At 39.0% G+C, this 23,857-nt stretch overlaps 1 non-coding gene across 1 annotated transcript; it reads left to right on the top strand.

Moving 5' to 3' along the window:
* Nucleotides 1-15,006: 15,006 nt before the first annotated feature.
* Nucleotides 15,007-15,138, top strand: LOC140521869 (small Cajal body-specific RNA 15). Its single transcript, XR_011973148.1, has one exon.
* The last annotated feature ends 8,719 nt before the right edge of the window (nucleotides 15,139-23,857 follow it).

The following is a 23,857-nucleotide window of genomic DNA, read 5'->3' as shown; positions in this document are numbered from 1 at the left end:
ATAGAGCACTGGGCCTGGAATTAGGAAGATTCCTTTTCCTGAGTTCAAATCCAGCCTCAGACACTTACTAGCTATGTGACCCTGGCAAGTCACTTAACCCTATTTGCCTCAATTTCCTCATCTGTAAAATAAGCTGGAGAAGGAAATGGCAAACTCTTCAAGTATCTCTGTTAAGATAACCCCAAAACAGGGTCACAAAGAGTCACACAACTGAAACAATTGAATACCAACATAAAAAATTCTTAAAAACAATTGGAAATATTCAAAATTGGAATGCAGTACCTTGAGAGGCTCACTAGAGGTCTTCAGTTAAAGGCTGACTGGTCATTTGATAGGAACGTTATAGAGTGTCCTCATTCAGGTACAGGTTGGTCCCTTCCAGTACTGAAATGCTGTAATTCTATGAAAACATCTGTTAAGATGTGAATGGGGTTAATCTATTGTGGTGAGGAGTTGTGTAATATTCACACAGATGAAAGCATAGATCTTTTAAGGCAGTAAGAGTATATAACAACAAATGTTGGAGTTGGAAAAGACTTTAGAGACAATCTATTCCAATCTCATCATTTGACAGATACCTGAAGACAAGAAAGGTATATATATATATATATATATATATATATATATATATATATATATATATATATATATATATATATATATATATATATGACATATCCAATCATAGAGCTAACTAGTAGTAGAGCCAGGACCAAGACCTAGATTTCAGAATTCCTAGTTCAGTGATTTTTCTGCTATACAACATTATAAATTCTTTAGCTAGACTATAAGTTTCTTGAGAACAGGATCTATGTCTCATCATTTTTCTTTCCCTACAATGTCTTGCACATAATAGGTTAGATTATTGATGAGATATCATTCTCATCTATTACAAATGTCTTTTTTCCCTCCTCCTCTATAATGTAGTCATCATCCCTACATCTAGAGATGTACCTTATATACTTCCTCACCCCATTACCTTTACATTTCTTCTATCAAAATGTACTTGACCTGTAGACTCTTTATCCATTGTGAACCTAGATTTTTCCCAACAAATGTGTCTTCTACTCTGTATTATCACATTAGTACTCTCCCCTTCTAATTTGCTGCATCCAGCCTTCTGGCAGCTGAGAAACCAGGTAATCACATTTACTAGAATTGTACGCAAAATCAGTAAGCACAGTTGAATGAAGGCTTAAAAAGTTCTCTTTATCAGTAAAAGGCATACGTTTTGTGACGTCAATTGGCTGCTCAGGTGTCATTTTTGCTGACTTGCTGGATCTTAGCTGTTCAGAATCGGCAATGTTTATCACATCAATGATTTCCAGGTAAGCAGGTATCACTGCACTTTATGATGGGGGGTTACTGCAGTAGGGTTGCATTCCCAGGATCATATTAGATCTGAAAAGATCACGGAGTCCAACCTTTCATTTTACTGATGAAACTGAAGCCCATAGTAGCAAAGTTATTTTTCCAAGATCACACAGATGACAAGTAACAGAGCCAAGACTAGTGCATAGGTTTCCTCCTCTGATTTCAGATCAAGTTCTCTTTCCACTACAACACAATGCCATCGCTCCTTTTTTCTCTAAGCTCAAAGGCATACCAGTAATCAGGAGACTGGGTTCTAGATTGCTACTAACTCACAGTAAGCAAATTTCAAGGTTTTTTCTGCCCTGTCACTGTGAATATATCCTCCTTCCTTCTCAATACACCCAAACCTACTCTTCACTTTCTACTTCTAGTAATAATCAAATCAATACTACCATTGCCACTGGAAAGGAACTGTCATGTAGACTTCCATTTGTTACCTCTGTGACTTCCTAATCAAAAAACCTTTCTCTGGCCACAAGCCCTCTGCCTTATATGTTGCTTCCCCCATTAGAACTTAAACTCCTTGAAGGCAGGATAGCTTTTGTATTTGTATCCCCAGTACCTAGCATAATACTTGACACATGGTGCTTAATAAATACTTTTTCATTAATTCATTCAGGCCTTAGTTACTTCATCTGTAAAATTAATGGGTTAGAAGAGATCTCGAAGATCCCCACCAGGTATGAAGATATATTATTCTAAATTCTTTCCCATATCTTAGTTAAATCATTTTTAAATCATCCTTGTAGGCTAGAGAAGAGGTAAATATTGTTTATAATTTTACAGATAAGCAAATGGGGTAGAAGTTAAGTGCCTTGTTCAACTTAAACCAATTAATTAGTTTCTGAGCTCAAGCTAAACCTTTAAAATTCTATGTAGACATTGTTGCTTCTTAGAGAGAGAAGAGGAGGAAAATAAAGAGGACGATAAACTAGCAAGAAAGGAAAAAATGGAGAGAGAAATCATTCTCAGGAGAAAAGGCAAAATGGTTATGTGAGAAAGAATGATGTTTCCTTGGATGCTGGCAGTGGCTGTGTGTATTGTGACTGGTCTACAGAAGTTCAATTTGCTCTCTGTAGATGCTTTTAACCTTATAAGATTAGGAGAGAGATTAGGAACTAAATTAGGGACAGCCACTGTCCCTGAAGAAATCCAGTTGGCTCATGTCAAAGCTTTAGCAATTCCTGGGGAAGCCAAGCATGTGACCTGGCAAACATAACCTCAGCGACTTCAGTGGAAATGTGAGAGCCACAATCCATCCAGAAGAGCAGTTCGAAATATAGCTTATCATAGCATTAAAGATCTTGATCTATGACACTTCCTAGGGTTTAATTACAGCCCTAGATTAATAGCTTTTTAGGTCTGACTCAAGACACCGTTTCCTCTAAGTGAAGCGTTACTCTCCAGGGAAATAGCCTGGTTACTTGTTTGTTCCTGTTAAGTTCACTAGGTGTTAGTAAGTGGTGCCCACTCACCAAGCTGTCATAGAAAATTGTAAATATGTTGAAAGCATTCATCATAGAGCTCTCTACCTCTCTGTAAAGAACCACTTAGGAACACTACCTCGCCTGTAGGTTCCTCCTGTAAAAATGCTAGCTAGAATGGGAATATCTCATATCTATTCTAATTTTTTGAAATTGTGACCACTCCATCCCCATGTCCAGTTATTTGGTTCTCCCACATTTTGCTTTCCCTCAAATGTCATTATAGTATACTTCTGGAAGCTTTCCCTGGCACTTTCTCTGGCTTTCCCTGGTCTTCAATCCCAACAAAGGCAAGGTTTGAAGAGGACCATCTGTAATCATGATGGTTTCAGAGATGAAAAGCAAGAAGAAAAATCAAAGGGTTGATTGTCACCAAACAGTGAATAAGAGTGAGGAGTCAGAAGGAGGAGTCCAAGGTCTAGAAATACTGATTGGCAATTATAAGTGCCAGAATCCAAACAGCAAAAAAGTTCATGGAACCAGGTATCCAAATGGATTCATGCAAAAGGTCACTTCCATTCACCTGGTACAACTAGAAATCATGGGTCATGGGATTATAGAGTGGGAAGAAATCTTAGAGGCCATCTATTCCACACATACTCCATTATCCCAAAGCGTTAACTAATGTGTCCAAGACCACACAGGTAGTAAATGTTAGAGCAGGAATTTGAATCTGGGTTCTCTGACTCTAAATCCAGTGCTCTTTCTATTGTATCCCATTCCATTTCTATACTTCTTGTCAAGTAGATGGAGTTCTTACGTGGCCTCTACAGGTACTCTTGATCCCTTCATCTCTGGCAGATTATAACCATATTTTCTCTTATGTAAAATATTTTCTCATAGCTAAAACAACCATTATTTTCTCTTACATCTTTAACCTTTCCTTTCTTTCTTATTATCTTCAAACATACCCAAGACTCCTCTGTCCTTAAAAAAAAAAATCTTATCTAGACCTCTGTCCCTTCAAGCTATTCATCTTGTATCTCTCCTCCTTTTCTCAACCAAAGTTTTGAAAAAGCTCTCCACACTTGATAGCTCCACTTTCATTCATTCCTCAACTGGCTTCTGAAACTTAAAGTAATCTCTCCTAAGTCATCAACAATCTCTTGTCAAACTTCATGGGTTTTCTTTTTCTATCCTCATCTTTCTCAATCTATTTGTTGCATTTGAAAGTGTTGATCACAGTCTCCTCCTGGGCACTCTCTCCTCTCTGGAGACAGCTCTGTCTCTTGGTTTGCCTTCTTTCTGTCTGACCCCTCCTCCTTCTCCTTGTTTGCCTCATTGTTCATATGATGCCCCCTGTGAGAACTAAGGTTCTTCATCTCCTCTCTCAGTGATTTTGCACTGGCTATCCCCATTCTAGTATGCACTCATTCCCTCATAGAATCCTTCTATTTTTTTAAGACACAAATCAAGCACTACTATCTACATGTTAGTGCCTTCCCTCCTAAATTACCTTTTTTGTACCTATTCTCTTTCCATATATACTAGTGTAATTGTTGTCTTCCCCAACTCCATGCAAGCTCCTTGTAAGTAATTCATTCATTGTATTTGTATTTATATCCCAAGAGCCTAAGACAATGCCTGGTAGTGGTAGGTACTTTAAAATGTTTGTTGATTGACTGCCATGGGGATATGTCCTAGGTCATGTATTATCCCAAAAAGGAAGACCTCGATGCAGAGGAGCCTTGAAACCACAGAAAATATAGATTTTTTAAAGAGAAAGTTTAGCCTAGGGAAGATAATATTTGGCCATATATAATAAGCTGTCTTTAAATATATTAAAGCTATTGTAATGATAATAGCTAGTATTTATATAACACTTAAGGTTTGTAAATAAATTATTATTTCATTTTATCATCACAAAAGCCCTTAGGAGATAGGAGCTATTATTGTACTCTTACAGATGAGGAAACAGAGGCAGATGAAGTTAATTGACTTAATTGCTCAGGGTCACAGAGCTAGTTTCTCAAATTATATTTGAACCTGCCTTCATGACTCCAAACCAGCACACTACCTGCTTTATCACCTAGCTTCTTCATATGGAGGAAAAATTTGTTGGTTTTACTTAGTCCCAGAGGAGCTATAGCTACAAGGTAAAGAGGGGTCAGTTTTGATTTGGTATGAGAAAAAAAGCTTTCTAAAAAATTACACCTCTCCCAAAGTGGAATGGTGTTTCTTAGAAGGAACTGTTCAAGCCTTGTTAAGCATACTGTAGTTCTACTCAGGTATGAGTTATGCAAAATGTCTTTTGGTATCCACTCCAATTTTGAGCGTTTTTGATTCTGAGTTCAACAATGCTCTTTTTAGCTCAATAGTTGAGGGCTAAATCTGCTACTGCCTCCAAGTTCTTTTGCATGAGTTTTAACTAAGGACAGCTCCTTGTTGATGCTTGTTGCCAACAATGGAAACAGCTGAATTCATGCAGCAGCTGAATTCTATTATTGTATTTTAGTGTTCCTTTACTTTCTGATTTCTTACAGTGAAGATTAGACAGGATTTGTAAAGAGAAGAACTTTTTTTAGTGTAGGGATTACAGGAAGTTTATATATTGACTTTTGGGTTCATATTTGACAGAAAAGCAAGAAAAGAAGAAATTGGAAAGAGGGGAGCCGTTAGCAGAGAGGTAGTTTTGTAGGGTACAGATTGTGACTGAAGGGACTATGGACATCAAGACTTGTAGTCTAGAATTGTGAGTTGCCCTGCATTCGTGGGTTTTTCCATTCATATCCTTCCCTGCTAGAATGTGTTCTTACTAGCCCTCAGAGACATTGTATGAAAGTTTATAGAAAGGCTGATGCTTTGATTTGTCCTATCTTTGCTTTCTAAAGAGTAATTGTTACATTTTAATATTCCTGATTTTGCCTTTTATTGAGTAAAAGTTATAGTCATTTCTACTTTTGGCTTCTGAGTAAATGGTGTTGAGATCATTCTTGCTTTCTCCTTATCTTTAAGGAAATGTTTTATGTTTAAGAATTAATAGTGTCACTGGTTAGAGAGATGCAAATCAAAACAACTCTGAGGTACCACATCACACCTATAAGATTGGCAAACATGACAGAACAAGAAAATGATAAATGCTGGAGAGGATGTGGGAGAGTTGGAACACTAATTCATTGTTGGTGGAGCTGCGAGCGCATCCAACCATTCTGGAGAGCAATTTGGAACTATGCCCAAAGGGCTACAAAAATGTGCATACCCTTTGACCCAGCAACATCGCTACTAGGACTATATCCCCAAGAGATCATAAAAATGGGAAAGGGTCCCACATGTACAAAAATATTTATAGCAGCACTCTATGTAGTTGCCAAAAACTGGAAGTCAAGGGGATGTCCATCAATTGGGGAATGGCTGAATAAATTATGGTATATGAATGTAATGGAGTACTATTATGCCATAAGAAATGATGAACAAGAAGACTTCAGAGAGGCCTGGAAGGACTTATATGACCTGATGCTGAGTGAAAGGAGCAGAACCAGGAGAACTTTATGCACAGCAACGACCACAGTGTGTGAGAGTTTTTTCTGGTAGACTTAGATTTTTGTAATAACACAAGAACTTCTTACAAAAAAAAAAAAATCCCAATGGTGGATCTCAAGGCAAGATGCCTTCCACACTCAGAGAGAGAAATATGGAAGTCACTCACATAATGTAGCAGATCATGTTTGTGTATGTGTATGTGTTTGTGTATCATGTTCTGATTTGTTATACGATTTCTTTCATTTATCTTAGTCTGACTACATAGCATGACTATAGTGAAAATATACTCAATAGGAAAGTATATGTAGAATCTATACAGAATTGTATGTAGTCGTGGGGAGGGAGGGGGGTAGTGGGGGGTAGGTGGGGGGGATAAAATCGCAATTGTATGGCAGTGATTGTTAAACATTAAAAAATAAAAATAAAAAAAAAAAAGAATTAATAGTGTCATGGTGACTGATTTCATATAAATAGGAAATACACCAGTAGGGGCTCAGAAGTTATAGTGATAAGTAGTATGAGTGTATTCTCCCCCCTCCCCACCACAGTTACTTGTAGGGCCCTGATAAAGAGAAGCTGAGTTGAACCATGTGGTTTAAGTCTCCCCTCCCTGTGGGTAGGAAAAAACAAACAAACCTGACCTACTCATGTGAGGGCAAGTTAGAGTGAAAGAAAGAGAGTGCAAGTGCCACCTCAGACACCACAGCCATGAGTGACAGTGCTTCTGTGAGTAGGTTTGGGACAATAAGATATTGACAGCAAAGGGTCATAGCAGACAAGGTTTAATTGGGACATTAGAGATCCCTTCCAATAAGGTAAATCCTTTCCTTTGATGAGAATTCTATGGTGAGCATGGAGCTGATTACCACACAATGAAATAGGAGACTGAACCAGGAGTTAATGAATTAAGCTGTTCCTGGGAACTGGAAGGGAATCTACCTAAGAGTACAGAAGAGGACCCAAATTTCATAAAGTTGATAGAAAAATTCAAGAAATAAAGTCCAGGTTAGATGATCAAGATTGAGCAAATAGTCATCTAGTTTGTTTAGACTAGGGGTGAGGAACCTGCAGCCCTCAAGGCTGGTCTAGAATGTTTGGTGACTTGAGGTTTAATAGTGGAGCTAAGGCTACTTGGTTTATACCAGGAAGGCCCCAGTATCTCTTATGGCCCTACCTCTCTTGATATCTAAATGGACTCAACCCCAGACCTGACTAGCTTCTTTGACTGAGGCATCTTCCATGGAAAAGTTTCCCTATATGGTCACTCAGGCTTATTATTAAAAAATTTTCAAGTACGTAGATTGTTAATGTGCATAAAAGTGAATTATGACATAACAACTGAATTTTTCACCATGTCACAAAGTACTCTCTATTAGTTTTTTTTTTTTTGACAAAAATTGTATTTGCAGTTTGATCACCTTACTCCCCAGATTTGGTTCCAAATTCACCCAAAAAGGACAAATATTTTCCCTCAAGGATATAAAGTGTCACAGGCTCTGAAGGTAGTTCCAAAAATAGTTTGAGCAATGACATCATTAAAATGAGTGGCAGCTAGCATTCATTTATATATATAAACTTAAGTTTGTTGATTGTTGGTTGGGGTTTTTTTTTTTTCCTTTTAATCTGGACCTGTGATATTTTCAGTGAATGAGCTTCCAACATGTACACTCTCCCTACCAATGCTGAGGCAATAGTCTTAGAGCTCTTTAAAAGTACTGACTTTTCTATGTTCAAACAGCATATCTCAGAGGGAGGACTTGAACTTCGGTATTCCTAATTCCATAGTCCACCAAAAGATTGTTTTTCTTATTTAGTTGTTTCTAACTCTTCATGACCCCATTAGGGGTTTTCTTGGCAAAGATACTGGAGTGATTTGCCATTTCCTTCTTCAGCTCATTTTAGAGATGAAGAAACTGAGGCAAACAGAATTAAGGGACTTGCCCAGGGTCACACAGTTGGTAAGTGTCTGAGAACAGATGTGAACTCAGGAGGAGGAGTCTTCCTGACTCCAGGCTCCACACTCTCTTATGCCACCTACCTGCCTGGTTGTTTTCCTATGGATTACTTGCTAAATTTACCTTAAATGTAATTAGTCATTAATGAAGTCTGTTTTTGTTTTCAATGCTATTTTTAATAACTTTTTTAAAAGAAAAACTAAATTCAATCTCAGAAGTATAAGATGGGTGAGATATTGCTGAAAATATGAAAAAGAACTGGAATTTTCAGGGGACTGCAGGTTCAATATGTCAAGTGTGAGTAGCCAGGAAAGTTAGACTAAGAGGCACAGTGTTTAGAACTAGGCGGGTGATTGTCTCACTGTACTTCAACCCTTGGGAGACTATAACTGGACTACTGTGTTCCATTCTGCACATATTTTTAGGAAGAAAATTGATAAGCTGGAATGGTCCTTAAGATCACCTCAGAGGAGGATCAATGGAAAGAACTAGATTGTATAGCCTGGAGAAAAAACTTCGCCTTGGAGCGAAGGCTATCTCAAAGTATTTTAAGGACTAATCAAGTGGAAGAGATAAAACCTGTTCTGCTTGGCTCCAGGGGGGTAAAATTTAGGAGCAATGAGTGGAAGCTGCAAAGAAGCAGAATTTTTTGGTTTCATCAGGCAAACTTCATATGCTGGAGATGTTAACAGAGGATTTTTGTTCAGACATGGTGAGGACTACAGGGGCTTCCAAATATGAAATTCTGATTAGTTATTATGGAATGCAAGAGAAAAGAAATTGACCATTTCCATACATACATATTCAAAGGCACCCTAGGAAAAGCTGTGATAAATGGAGATTATATCGCTCCCCCAATCATGTAAGATTTTACAAGTGCTCCATGGACTTTGCCTAGACTCTACCAACGCTCCTCACACAAAAGTGGCTGAATTAAGAAGCTTGAGAAATCAGTGAGAGATAGTTAGGGTATTAATAACAATATGCCATTGAATAGCTGTGGGACCTTGGGCAGTTTATTTAATCTCTCCTAACTTCAGTTTCTTCAACTGTTAAGAGGGCATTTGGAAACTTGGAACCGATGCTGAGTGAAAGGAGAAGAACCAGATCACTGTAGGCAGTAACAACCACGGTGTGTGAGGAATTCTTCTGGTAGACTTGTCCCTTCACAGCAAGGCAAGGACTAAAACATTCCCAAAGGACTCTTGAGGCAAAATGCCATCCACATCCAGACAAAGAACTACGGAATCTGAACGCAGATGAAGCAGACGGGTTTCTCTTGGGTTAGATTTTGGTTTTTCCCATGGTGTCTCCCATTCGTTTTAGTTTTCTATGTAGCATGACTAATGCGAAAATGGGATTAATAAGAATGTACATTCTATAAGATTGAATGCGATCTTGGAGAGAGAGAGAGAGAGAGAGAGAGAGAGAGAGAGAGAGAGAGAGAGAGAGAGAGAGAGAGAGAGAGAGAGAGAGAGAGAGAGAGGAAGGAGGCGGAGAAAATCTAAGACTTATGGAAGTGATTGTAGAAAACAAGTAAATTAATTTTTAAAAAGAGGCATTTAACCTAGATTATAAATTCAGACGACACCTTAAAGGTCATGGCCCAGCCCCCATGTTATAAATAAGAAAACTGAGGCCCGGCTTCCCGGACCAGCCCAAGGTCGCCCGGGGCTCAGAACTCCCAAGCCGGCGCTGGTCCCCGCTGTCTGGGGTCCTCCGGGGTCCTCCGAGGTCCTCCGCAGCCAGGCTGCGCTGGGCCGGCTCCGCGGGGAAGCTGGCTGGGACACGCTGGGTGCGAAATCTGCAAACGCCGCACGTCAGGGGCTGGCTTGTCTGGCTGACGTCAGAAGACGTTCGCAAGGCTGGTTACACTTACGCTACCAGGGAACCAAGGAGGGCTGGGGCTTAAACATGCACCGGCGCAGCCGGGCCCCAGCTCGAATCCGAGCCCCAGGCGTCGGCGTCGATCCTGCCCCAGACGGCCTGGTGGTGGATGGAACGCTGCCCACGCGGGAGGCGCCCTCCTGCTTCCGAGAGCCGCGTGGGGCAGCGCCACGGAACTCGCACTCAGGGCCCCGGGACGCCTCCCCAAGTACTTTGACCGCACTGGTCCAGGGCTGGGCGGCTTCTCCTTCTCCTCGCTCCTCCATCCAGCTGACGTTTGGCGGTCGGATGCAGACGGATACACTAAAGCTCCGCCCTGAGCCTGCCTCCAACTCAAAGCCACGCCCCCTGGAGGCCGTCTCGCTAAGGGCGTCATACGTCATCACGCTCTCCGTAGCGCGGTGTCGTGCGGTAAGGGGCGGGACTTCCTCTTCAGGACTAGAGCCGCTTCCGCCGGAAATGACATGGTCGTAGCCTGTAGTTCGAAACCGTTGGCGGCTGCGCTGGCTGGCCTGCGGCGTCTGCTCTGACCTGGGGCGCCTTCCGCTTGTTGTTTGTTGAACCTCCGGGGGAAGCTAGGCCGGCGGGGCCACGAGCGGGGTTGGATGTTAGGGGTTAAGGGCAGGGTTCGAGCGGCATGGCCCTGACTACTCCTCAGCGTTTTCTGGGGGATGGGGGAGGGAGGGAGTGGGGCGCCCTCGAGCGGACCTGGCGCCCTTCCCTTGGGCCTCGAGGCAGCCCTGTACCCCGTACCGCTTTTCTAGAGTGGGCCGGAAGGGACCCTAACCTCCAACCCGCAGTCTTCCTCTAAGGATAGAGGCCCAGCAGGGGTTTTGACTTGGCCAGAGTACACAGGGAGTAAATAGCAACACTGAGACTTGAACCCATGTCCTCCGATTCAAAATCCGGTGCTTTTTACCACCATACGACCCAGAATTCAGTCAACAACCCTAATTTACCGAGGGCCAGGCCCGGTGCTCGGTGCTGGGGATACAAAGGCCGAAAGCCCCCGCCCTCAGGAGCTCACACTCCAGTATCTCGTAGAGAACTGTGTGCGTGGCACGCAGCCCGAGTGGATGGAAGGTAACGGCCGAGGGAGGGGAGGGAGCCGGAGTTGGGCACTGAGGCCTGGAAAGGCCTGCAGAAAATGGGATTTGAGCCGAAGAAGCCAAGATGGGACGGTGTTCCAGGCCTGAGAGAGCCAGGGCAAAAATTTGGAGTCTGGAGATACCAGGTGTGCCAAGCTAGATCGCCAAGTGAGGGAAAAGAGATTGGACAGTAGGAAGCCAAGTTGGGAAGGGTTTTCAGTGGATTTTTGTATTTTTTAGTCTGGAGGTAATAGAAAGCCACTGGAGTTTGAGAAGTGGGGGGCATACTTTGCTTGAGGAAAATCACTTTTGTCAGTTTAGTGAAGGATAAATGGGAGTGGAGAGAGACTTGAAGCAGGGAGACAAATTAGAAAGCCGTGGAAATAGTCCCAAGTACTAATAAGGTGATGCGGCTCCTTGAATGGGGAGGTGACTTACAAAAGAAATACCTGTGTACCTTTGACAGGTTATGTTTTTAGAGAGCATCTAGCCCAAGTCTTGCCTTTTCTTGAGAACCTGGTCTATAAGGTGTTACTACAACTAATCCAGTATTTAATAGTCATCTCATGATCTGTTTTTCATACACTTGCTGTATTAAGAGCCTCCTAAGTATGTATAAGCTCTAGGGGATACAAAGACAAAACACAAAACAAAACTGTGCTTGTGATGCTCACCTTCTACTTTGTTACCAATGTCATTTGTTACTTGTTATAACAGACGTGGGTCCTTATTAGAGGAGAGAATTCATGGTAGGTATAGACAAGGAGGCTTTATCTGGCTCCTTGTTAATACTAGAAAGGATCCTGGATTTGGAATCAAAACCTGGGTTCAGATCTTGATTTTGTTGTTGACTACTTGTACAAAATTGGAAGTTACTCCACCTGGTAAAATCCGTTTGCCTCATCTTGTAAATGAGGAAGTATAATCTTCTAGTTCTAGAACCACGACTGAGTGCCTGCTGTGTACAAAGTACTGTGCTTGGGGGAGGCATTCCATGTATCTCCCAGTTTTAAGGGTATTTTAATGTTTTAATGGTGACTGTTAGTCACCATTTTAGATCAATTTGTTGTATTAAAGGGAAAGGGGGTGTAGGACTGATCTGTACAATTCTATTAATTTCTAAAACTAAGCTCAAATTTTGAGTCACTCATGAATTGCTCTAAATGGCTGTTGATAGTCTTTACAGTACCTCATAGAGCTGCAAATTCCATTCTGGAGAAATAGCTCTTAGAGTTGAAATTGTACCATGTGCCTGATCTCTGCTTTGCTTGAAGAGACTTGACTTTTTTTTTCTGATTGTGAAGACAGTTTTTTTTAATTGTTTATTTTCAGGGTATGAGTTCATTTAAAAAATCAATTGGCTTTTATTTATGTTTTGCACATGCATTTAAAAGGAACATAAGAATCTGGCCCATTTACAAATTGTAAAATAAAAAAAGATTGCCAGTTCGATACTTCATTTGCCAGAGTCTGTCTTCAATCTACTATATTGTGAGACCTTAAGTGCTATGTTTAGGTTTAAAAAATATTACCTTCATATGTGCTAAAGGCAAAGACCCAAGGTAACTTTGTCGAGCAAGTTGGGTTTTTTTTTTAATTTATTTTTAACTCTTCAAGTTTTACAAGGAACTGTAATTAGTGTGTCTAGGTAGGAAATGAGATAAGCTAAGTCAGATTCGTTATTAGAAATTATTTAAAACATGGTAATTAGTTCCAGCCCACCGGAAATACACAGTGTAAATTGAAATAATGCAGTCACATGAGGAAATTCATTATTCACACTAATTGGGACCTATTTCAATGCTACAACATACTTTTTATCTTTTAGAATGGTCTCACCTTCTTTGCCTAATAATAATGAGTCATCCTAAGTTACACGTAGTAAGTGCAGAGTTAATTGAATAGGTAGACTTCCCTAACTCCTCTGGTTCTAGGTCAATTTCCTGTTTAGTACGTTTTTCTTAAATGGTCCTGAAAGGGTAAAAAAATCTAGTAAACAGCATTAAAAATTAAGGATTTTAGTATCTGGTATATTGGAAGACTAACAGAAAATATTGTGGCAGAATTTTGAAGTGGTGCTTTAAGCATGCAAAGGAAATATGCTTATCAGTTTTTTTGAATGACCAACATTGACTGACTGATACTTGTAAGTGGTGAGCAGCCCCTATTTTTCCATTTTCCGTTTTCCATTTTCTTTAAAAGAAAAACAGTCTCACAGGATGCCATCATGTCTATTTGGGCTTTGAGTGAAAAGTAATGTTGAGCTAGAGCAAAATTTTTTGTAGCTCTTGTTTTTTGTTCCTTGGGATGATTTAAATTCTATTTCTCAGGAAGGAATTAAGCTATTAAACTTCTGTTGCCTTTTGAACTCGAGCAGCTCTGTACAATCAGGTTTCTAAAGCTTCCTGCAAATTATTTAGGGAAAAGAGATAATTGCAATTTTATGATGATTTGGTACTTGTAAACAGATAAACTATAGAGTGATTCAATTTAAATAATAGAAATTACTTTTGTATGACACTTACATGTTTCTCATATTTTTTTGGTTAGTTTGAGTTTGAAGGTTAAGCATGCTTGTTGGTCTATTCCAGAAAATGGCAATCAAAATGATTTGACAATTATTTTATTGGTTACGCAGTCTTATAAAAAAGATTGAAATGTGCTAACCTTGCATTTGCCCTTATATTTTATTAATATTTATATTATATTTTGCCTTTATATTTTATTTACGCTTATATTATATTTTTCTATTATTTCTGATTTTTTTTATAAGGAAAGGAATTTTTTTTTAAAAATAGCAGATTGGTCCTATGATAAGACTTCTGCTCCAAAGGTCAGAGGACAGGATTAAAGAGGTGGGTGGAATGGCTAGGGTTGCCAGTTAGTTTTTATTTATAGGTGCTAAAAAAAGAGAAGTTTACATGTGAAGCATTTTGAGTGTGATCATTTAGGGTGTCATTTCTTGTTTGACCTTCAAGTACATGACTGAGAATTCCCTGGGGACTTGGGGGCTAGGGTGAGGGTAGAGGACTAGCGCTTTCCTGTTGGACATTTTATGTGGCATTGGCCCTTCTGAAGGTTTTTGTGTCTTGCTAACCTCTTTTAAAGATAATCCTTGGAAAAAGACCAGTGTGCCTCTAAGAAAAGCCACACTAATAGGCTTTGGGAGTGCGAACAAAGGAAGCTGCAAGATTTATACCCAAAGTTTTGGTATGGAATTAAGTAAGTGAAAGTAGATAATAAGTATGATTCTTTCAGAAGCTGGAAACTAGGGACAATTTTATCCTCCGGTGAGCATTGCTTCATTTGGCCAGGAGGGGGAGAAATGAGAGCAGCTGATAAGGTTGTAGGAAATAATTTAAATAGAACCAATAAACCAGCATAAATCTAAGGCAGAAAGGGGGCTATTGGACATACATTCCAGAGAGTTAAGTAACAGAATTGGTAGAGTTTTTGTGTCTAGTAAATTGTTCTATTCTTTCCAGGATTCTTCACTTACGGCCAACAGAGGAAATGCTGACTGTCTGGGGGCTTATTCTCAGATAATGAGTTCATCTGCTACTTGCGTACAGTGAATTCATTCAGCAGCTATTAATTGCTGAAGTGAGGTAAGTATACAGGGACTTTAAAGATTCAGATCTAAGCTTGAATTTCTGAAAGTAAGAGACTTGACCTATTCTGATCTGAATATTTTAACATTCCAAAAGAGAAAATGTTTTGATTCAGGATTTGAATCTCCTGGAGGCCTAAGAAAGTGGAGTCATTGAAGTCAAGCTGACTCTTCTGATACTAGCCTCCTAAATGAAAAGGTGGTTGGAACAGGGCCTCTCTTCAAGATGAATTCAGGTCCTACTTCATCAACCAACACAATATAAAATTTACTATATTCTGACATTATAAAATGACTCATAGCTCTTCAGACTGTTGGAGTCATAACTATTGGAGGGATGTGGCATTGTGGAACCTGCTTTAGTAGCAGGCAGACAGGATGAGCATTTATTTTTTTCTGAAGTGGCTATTGCTATTATAAATAACAATAGCTCTAAACTTTCTTCTTAACTCTGGTCCCAAATTATCAACCCCCTACTGGGCATTTCCTTCTGGATGTTCATCAGTGCCTCAAATTTAGCATGTCAAAAATGGATATGGAAAATAAGGTAGAGTCACTGATTCCAAGGTTATATACCTCAGTAACTGAGAGACTTGTAGTGTACTTAACTGAAATAGGATCATTTGAAAGAGAGAGAGTTTCAGTCAATAGCTAGCATACAAAAAAATCCAATCTTTCATTTGTTCTTCATCTTAACTATGGCCACTAGTTCTATAACTTTCTTAGGTTGTCATCCCTGTTATGACTTTCCTCCCTTGCATTTTTAATCATAGTTAAGTTCAGCTCTACACTGTCCTCTACTTGGAGATCCCTTGTTCTCTTATACTGTCACTTCTTGTGCCTTGTCATATTATTACCTTGCCCAGTATAATTCCATCATTTCCATTCCTCCCCTGCTTCTGAAAAGAGCTTGTTAAAGTCAGTCAGCTAGGCTGTCAAGAAGAAAATTGTCACTGTAATAAATAATTTGACTTCCCTAATTAATTCTCCGTCGCATTCTGCCCAGAGACTCTTCCAAACCTTTCCTTCCTCTAGTCTCACAACTGAGAACCTTGCCTGTTCTAATTCCTTTAATTTCTCTTTCTTATTGCTTTAGCTAACATTTCTAGTACAATATTAAATAGCAGAGGGGATAATGGGCATACTTGCTTCACTTCTGATTGTATTAGAAAGGCTTGTAGCTTATCCCCATTACAGATGATGTTTGTAATGGTGTTGGTTAAATGTTACTTATCATTTTAAGGTAAGCTCCATTTATTCCCATGCTTTCTAGTGTTTTTAATAGGAATGGGTGCTGTATTTTGTCAGAGGTTTTTCTGCATCTATTGAGATAATCGTGATTTCTGTTGATTTTATTGTTGATATGGTCAGTTATGCTAATAGTTTTCCTAATATTGAATCAATCCTACATCCCTGGTATAAATCCCACTGGTCATAGTGTATGATCCTTGCACTATGTTGCTGTAATCTCATTACGAGTATTTTCTTTAAAATTTTTGCATCAATATTCATTAAGGAAATTGATCTAATAGTTTTCTTTCTCTGTTTTGGCTCTTCTGGTTTGTGTATCAGCACCATATCTGCGTTGGAATTTGATAGAACTCTTTCTTTGCCTATTTTTCCAAATAGTTTACATAGTATTGGATTTAATTGTTCTTTATTTCTAAAAATGTATATAATTTATTTATTTTTCAGTTTTCAGCATTGATTTCCACAAGAATTTGAATTCCAAATTTTCTCTCCATTCCCATTTCCCACCTCATCCACCCCATCCACCCCTTCCTCTAGTCTGTCCTTCCTTCTATCACCCTCCATTCTTCCATTCCCCTCCCCTTCATTTTTCTGTAGGGTAAAAAGATTTCTGTACCCTATTGCCTGTACATCTTATTTCCCAGATGCATGTAAAAACGATTTTTAACATTCATTTTTAAAACTTTTAAGTTTTTATTCTCTCCCTCCCCACCCACCCTCATTGAGAAAGCAAACAATTAGATAGAAGTCATACTTGTACAGCCATACAAAACACTTCCATTACAGTTGCAAAAGACTAACCACATTTCCCTCTGTCCTGTCCTGCCCTCCATTTATTCTATTCTCTCCTTTGACCTGTCCTCCCACAATAGTATTTGCTTCTAACTATCCCTTTCCCCAATTTGCTGTCCCTTCTTTCTTCTTCTCTCTCCTATCCCCTTCCTCTCTGCCATCCTGCGGGTTAAAATAGATTTCCATATCCAGTTGAATGCGTGTTATTCCCTCCTTAAGCCAAATTCCATGAGAGTGAGGCTCACTTATTCCCTTTCGTCTCCCCCGCTTCCCTCTGTTATAAAAGCTCTTGCCTCTTTTATGTGAGATGATTTGCTGCATTCTACCTCTCCATTTCTCTCACTCCTAGTACATTCCATTCGATAGTAAATTTTATTTTTTAGGCACTCTCCTTTCATATTCAGTTCACCCTATACCTTCTGTCTATGTATATATACATAATATAGACACATACATACATACACGTATATAATATACGCATACATACATACACATACACACCTACATGTATATACACACACACATACACATATATATTCCCTCTAACTACTTAATACTGAAAAAGTTCTCATGAGTTACAAATATTATTTTTCCATATAGGAATGTACACAGTACACAGTTTAACTTTAATAAGTCCCTTATTATTTCTCTTTCCTGTTTCCCTTTTCATGTTTCTCTTGATTCTTGTATTTGAAAGTCAAATTTTCTATTCAGCTCTGGTCTTTTCAATGAGAAGGCTTAGAAATCTTCTATTTCATTGAAATTCCATTTTTTCCCCTGAAATATTATATTCAGATTTTCTGGGTAGGTGATTCTTAGTTTTAATCCTACCTTCTTTGACCTCTAGAATATCATATTCCAAGCCCTTCAGTCCCTTAGCGTAGAAGCTTCTAATGTAATCCTGATTGTATTTCCACAGTACTTCACTTGTTTCTTTTTAGCTGCTTGTAATATTTTCTCCTTGAGCTGAGAACTCTGAAATTTGACTATAATATTCCTAGGAGTTTTCCCTCTTGGGTCTCTTTCAGGAGGTCATCGGTGAATTCTTTTGATTTCTATTTTACTCTCTGGCTCTTGAATATCAGGGAAGTTTTCCTTGATAATTTCTTGAAAGATCATGTCTAGGCTCTTTTTTTGATCATGGTTTTCAGGTGGACCAATAATTTTTAAATTGTCTCTCCCAGATCTATTTTCTAGGTCAGTTGTTCTTACAGTGAGACATTTCACGTTGTCTTCTATTTTTTCATTCTTTTGGTTTTGTTTTATGATTTCTTGATTTCTCATAAAGTCATTAGCTTCCATTTGCTCCATTCTAATTTTTTAAGAACTATTTGATTCAGTGAGCTTTTGGACCTCCTTTGCCATTTGACTTATTCTGCTTTTTAAGGCTTTCTCCTCACTGGCTTTTTGGACCTCTTGCCATTTGGGTTAGTCTATTTTTAAAGGTGTTACTTCAGCATTTTTGGGGGTCTCCTTTAGCAAGCTGTTGACTCGTTTTTCATGATTTTCTTGCATTGCTCTTATTTCTCTTACCAACTTTTCCTCCACCTCTTACTTGATTTTCAAAGTCCTTTTTGAGCTCTTCCATAGCCTGAGACCATTTCACATTTTTTTGGGAAGCTTTGGATGGAGAAGCCTTGACCTTGCCATCTTCCTCCAGTTGTATGCTTTTCCACGGAAAGGATGGAAGAAAACACCTTTTCACCAAGAAAGTAGCCTTCTGTAGTCTTATTTTTTCCCCTTTTTGGGGACTTGACTTTTGAGCCCATTGTCCAGTGGAGGATATACTACCCCAGACTTCAGAGATTTTATGTAGCTATTCTCCAAGATATCTCTAGGGACCTGTAAGTTTAGTACCTCTGAAGTAGCATAATCAAGGGAGAGGTGTTTGTTCCTCTCCTGTGCTCTAATCTGTGAGCAACCACAAGCACTCTTTTCCACCCTGGAACTGTGAGTAGGATTCCCTCTCCACAGCTGCCACTGGTTCAACCATGCCAGCGCTCCTCCTCACCCCAGGACCACTACTTGGAACTGAGACACAGATCAGCTACTCAGTTCCCCCACTGGCTGTAGGCCAAGAGCTCCAGAAGCAGCCACTGCAACTGCTCTGGGGCTGGGACCAGGACCACGATCCCCTCTCACTCAATTGAAAGAGCTTTCTCACTGACCATTGAAGCCATCTTTGGCATTTGTGGGTTGAGAAATCTGGAAACCTCTAGCAGCTGCCCGTGATTTAGCATCCTGATGCCTGCTCCAGTCCTGTCTGTATTACACTTATTATTATTTGGGATAATTTTCCCCATTCAGTTGCCTCCTTCCAGTGCAGTTTTCTTTCTCACCTCTTTATTTTGTTTTTTGGGGTATCATTGCATCAAAGTTACCTTATATCCACACCCTCTGTCTACATATACTCCTAATTGCTCTTACAGTAATAGTTAAGAGTTACAAATATTACCTTGCCATATAGAAATATAAACAGCTTAACTATTGAAATTCTTATGTTTTCTCTTTCTTGTTTCTTTTTTACCTTTTTATGTTCCTCTTGAGTCTTCTATTTGGAGATCAGATTTTTTATTCAGCTCTGGTCTTTTAATTAGAAATGCTTGAAAGTCCTCTATTTTGTTAAATGTTCATTTTTTTCCCTGAAAGATTACATTAAGTTTTGCTGTATCGATGATTCTTGGTTTTAATCCTAGCTCCTTTACCTTCCAATATATCATATTGCAAGCACTCTGGTTCTTTAATGTGGAAACTGCCATGTCCTGTGTTATCCTGACTGTCGCTCCACTATATTTGAATTGTTCCTTTTTGGCTGCTTAAAATGCTTTCTTCTTGTGCTATGAGCCCTGGAATTTGGCTTTGATGTTCCTGGGAGTTTTCACTTTAAGATCTCTTTCAGGTAGTGATTCATAGATTCTTTGAATTTCTATTTTGCCCTCTGGTTCTTATATATCAGGGCACTTTTCCTCAAGAATTTTTTGAAAGATGTGTTCCAGCCTTTCAGGTAGTCCAGTAATTCTTGTATTCTCTCTCCTAGCTCTATTTTCTCAGTTAGTTGTTTTTTCAATGAGAAATTTCACATTTTCTTTTGTTTTTTTACTTTTTTGATTTTGTTTTATTGTGTCTTGATGTCCCAGAGAGTCATTGGTTTCCACTTGTTCAATTCTAATTTTTAAGGAATCATTTTCTTCAGTGAGCCTTTGTGTTTTCTTCTCCATTTGGCCAATTCCATTTTTTAGGGAATTATTTTCCTCAATAAATTTTTGTATATCTTTCCCATATTCTTCTTTTCATGATTCTCTTACATTACTCTGATTTCTTTTCCCAATTTTTCTTCTACTTCTCACATATGCATTCAGTTGCCAAATCTTGTTCTGTATACCTTCACAACCTCTCACACAGCTATTCCCTTCTTTCTTAGCTCATGTCTGCTCAGACATCTCCCTGACTCTTTTAAGTCCAGTGCTCTATCTGTTCTACCACTTGGACTTTTTCAACATAGTGAGAAGAGAGCATTGGAAGGAGGAGAGCAGTGATTCCATTTTGTTTACTCTGGGCCATCTAGGATGCTCACTTAACTTTCTGGTATCCTTTTTCAAGTATACAGGCATGTGGAGGAGGAGGAAATAAGCTAAATTACCTTAAATTTAGTATTTTTTAAATTAAGCATGCTATATTATTAAAAATAATAATTGCTTTGCTAGCCATGTACTTATTAAGCTTTTACTCAATGTCATGAAAATCTGTCTTCAAAAACTTTTTATTGGAAATATTTAAGCAGCTGTGAATCAGCAGGAAAATAGTCATCTTTACTAGAATTGTTATCTTAGGTTTTATATGATATGACTTTCCGGTCCCACCCAATTTAAAAAAGAAATCCTTTCCTATAATTTCATAATGTAGTCAATGACGTTAGGTCTACACTAGTTCATTCCCTGTCCTGAAATACAAAGCCGACACCCTTGGATAAATTGCCAAGAGCTACACAATAAGTTAGAAAGAAAACCAGTAATGGAACTGAAAGCTTTTGATATTTCCTGTACTTTTATAGCAAACTCTTCAGTGGTTTTTTCTATGTAAGAAGTCTTTGTTATTCATAGAGCAGCTTCTCTGTGTGATTGCTTGCCTTTTTTACCCTCAACAGGCTCCTGTGAAGGTGACTGGGTGTGTCCTCATGATGGAAACCAGCTATGTGAACAAGACCACTGTATTGAAAGATTGCAGGTGGTGGTTTGAATGACTGTTTAATGTTTGCAAAAACAGGTTTGTTTTTAGACTAGGCTTATTTTTAATGTTTGGTAAAAAAAAAAATGTGTAGAAATGGTAATGTGCCTTACTGATGAAAAAAAGCAAGGTAACTTGAATCGTCCTAATGTTTTTTTTTCTTTTGAGTGTCATTACTTTAAGACAAATAAAATTTGATTAAAAATCTTAGCATCTGGGTTTTTCTGTTTTATGAAGTCATATAGAATTTTGAGCAGTGTCGATGAATATTTCACTATATATCCTTTTTTGTTCTGGAAATAAATCTACATATTGCTTGAACAAGTTGTTAATTCATGAATAACATGAAATTAGAAGCTATGCTTCTCCAGTAGATGGGACTTTTCAAAACATAAAACCATTTTATTCTTTTTGTCATACTTAATGGGTGCTAAAAATGATGGGAAATTTTAAGTGAGCCATATTTGAATGTGATAAAGATTTGGTTATGAGATTGGAGCAAAAACAAGTTGAGATGCATGACATTAATTTGGCTACTATATGACCATTGTAAGTTTCATTAATGCAGGACGGTTTCATAATTTAATTCATATAATAGTTTTGTAACTAATATACATGCAGACCTTAAAGGTTGACTGCCAAGTTTTTAATTTACCATTGAAAACTGAAAGACAATAAGCAGAAATGAAGCTGGTTAGGATAGAGGTTACTGATAGTTGAGGACCAAAGGTAATGAGAATAGATTGGTGATTTACAAACAGTCACTCTCACCTATGCAGAGGCAGGCAACATTCAGCCTTTCATAAATTAATAATTGTTTAACCAGTTTATGTACTCTTATTAAGTATCTGTTGCTTTTCAATTGCCTTCATTCTTCCTTGTGCCAGAAATTCCCGTCTCTTTAACTGCTAGTTCCCCATTACTGGCTTGAGAAGAGCTACACTCAACCCTCAAGAGAGAGGACACCCGCTGCAAAATGTCCCTGTCAGATGTGTCTACAGCTGTTCCCTTTGGGCAGTACATAGTTTCTTTGTTCAGTCTTTCAGTTGTGTCTGCCTGTGACCTCATTGGGGGGCTTTCTTGGCAGACATACTGGAATGCTTTGCCATTTTCTCCTTCATCTCATTTTACAGATGAGCAACCTGGGGCAAACAGGGTTAAGTGATTTGCCCTGAGTCTGAAGCCAGATTTGAACTCAGTCCTTATGACTCCAGGCCCAGTACTCTTTCCACAAAGCCACCTAGTTGCCCTTACTAGGCTTCTATCATTCAGTAAATATTGAGCAGCTACTGTGTATATTGTGCTAGAGAAGGTTATCAGGGACCAATTCACCTGACTCATTCCATGAGAGAAAAACAACCCCAAAATAACTAACAATATAATCTACTTAGAAATGTTGATTTCAGAGAAGAGATCAAGGGCTGGGGTGGTCACAGAAGGCTTTGTGGAAAAGGTGACACTTCAGCTAGATCTTGAGGGTCCAGCAGAAATGGGGAGCAGGGAGTGGAAATTATATTTTGGATGGAATTGGTACTTGAAGCTGTATTATACTGTGGTATAATGAGAAAGGATTAGAACCTGAAATCAGGCCTGGGTTCAGGTCCTGGCTTCAGAGTTCCTGAGCTGTGTGACCTTGAGGAAGTTGCTTAACCTCTCTTGGTCTCAGGTGCTTATTTCACAGACTTAAAGGTTGTGTGCTTTGTAAAGGTGAGCTGTTGGTGTGAACTAAGGCCTGGAAGTGGAAATGTGTAATACATATATATAAAGGTAATACAACACCAAAAATAGAAAAACTAAACTGAAGTATGAGATTAGACTTATTTTCTAGACAACCAGAGACACATACAGAGCCTGTAAAGCCTTTTGAGCAGAGAAGCAGTAGCACAAACTGTCTTACTAAGATCACTATCATAGTTTGAAGGTAAAGAACGTTAGAAGCTGTGGCAGTGGTTCCCTGTAATAAAGTTCTCAAGCAGGGTCATTGCCCCAGAAGCCAAGGGAAAGAGCAGTCAAATACAAGGGTTTCTCATACTCTGAAACAGTATGGTTTGTCTAGGAGAAGAGGCAGCCTTGCAATATGGAAGGAATATTAGAAGATTTCACTCTTGGGTATTTTATTTATATACACATGCATTTATGTGTAAGCCCACTTTTATAAATTCACTTATGACATACAGTGTAACAACTTCTGTCTGGTCCTAAAATTTGTACTTATAGCTCAGGCTCTTCAGACTTCCTCAGTGCCTAGATCGCTAAGAAGTTTTCCCTCTTGATCCTTTGCCTCCCACCCATAAGTCTTAGTTTCCCTTCTATTTTTTCAGAAGCTAGGGACTCAATTACTGTCCCTTGAATGTTTGTTTATGACATAACTGTAACTTGATACTTGTGTCAAATTCAAATACTGCTTTCCCTGTGAAACTCTTCTAACCATCCTTGTCCACAGTGATCTGTCTGCAACTAGAATGGTAAAGCATTTAAGCATTGTGTTTTAGGCACTGTGTTAGACGCTAGGGATTCAGATACAGGTCAGCAAGACAGACTGTTCTCAAGATGTTTACGTTCTTATAGGGGAAGGCAACAGAAAGGGGAGCTAGAAAGGAGGAGGGAGGATGTATGAGGGGTAGCATGGTCTGTAAATGGCCCTGAAATGACATGGAGGCCTGGGTCCATTCTATAATTTTAGGTATAGATTATGTTGCCTTTCTTTTAAAT

Source organism: Notamacropus eugenii, chromosome 1 (genome assembly GCF_028372415.1).
Source record: "Notamacropus eugenii isolate mMacEug1 chromosome 1, mMacEug1.pri_v2, whole genome shotgun sequence".
In the NCBI taxonomy this organism is placed as follows: domain Eukaryota; kingdom Metazoa; phylum Chordata; class Mammalia; order Diprotodontia; family Macropodidae; genus Notamacropus; species Notamacropus eugenii.
The sequence above is the reverse complement of the archived record's forward strand: the minus strand, read 5'-3'. Positions and strand labels throughout refer to the sequence as shown.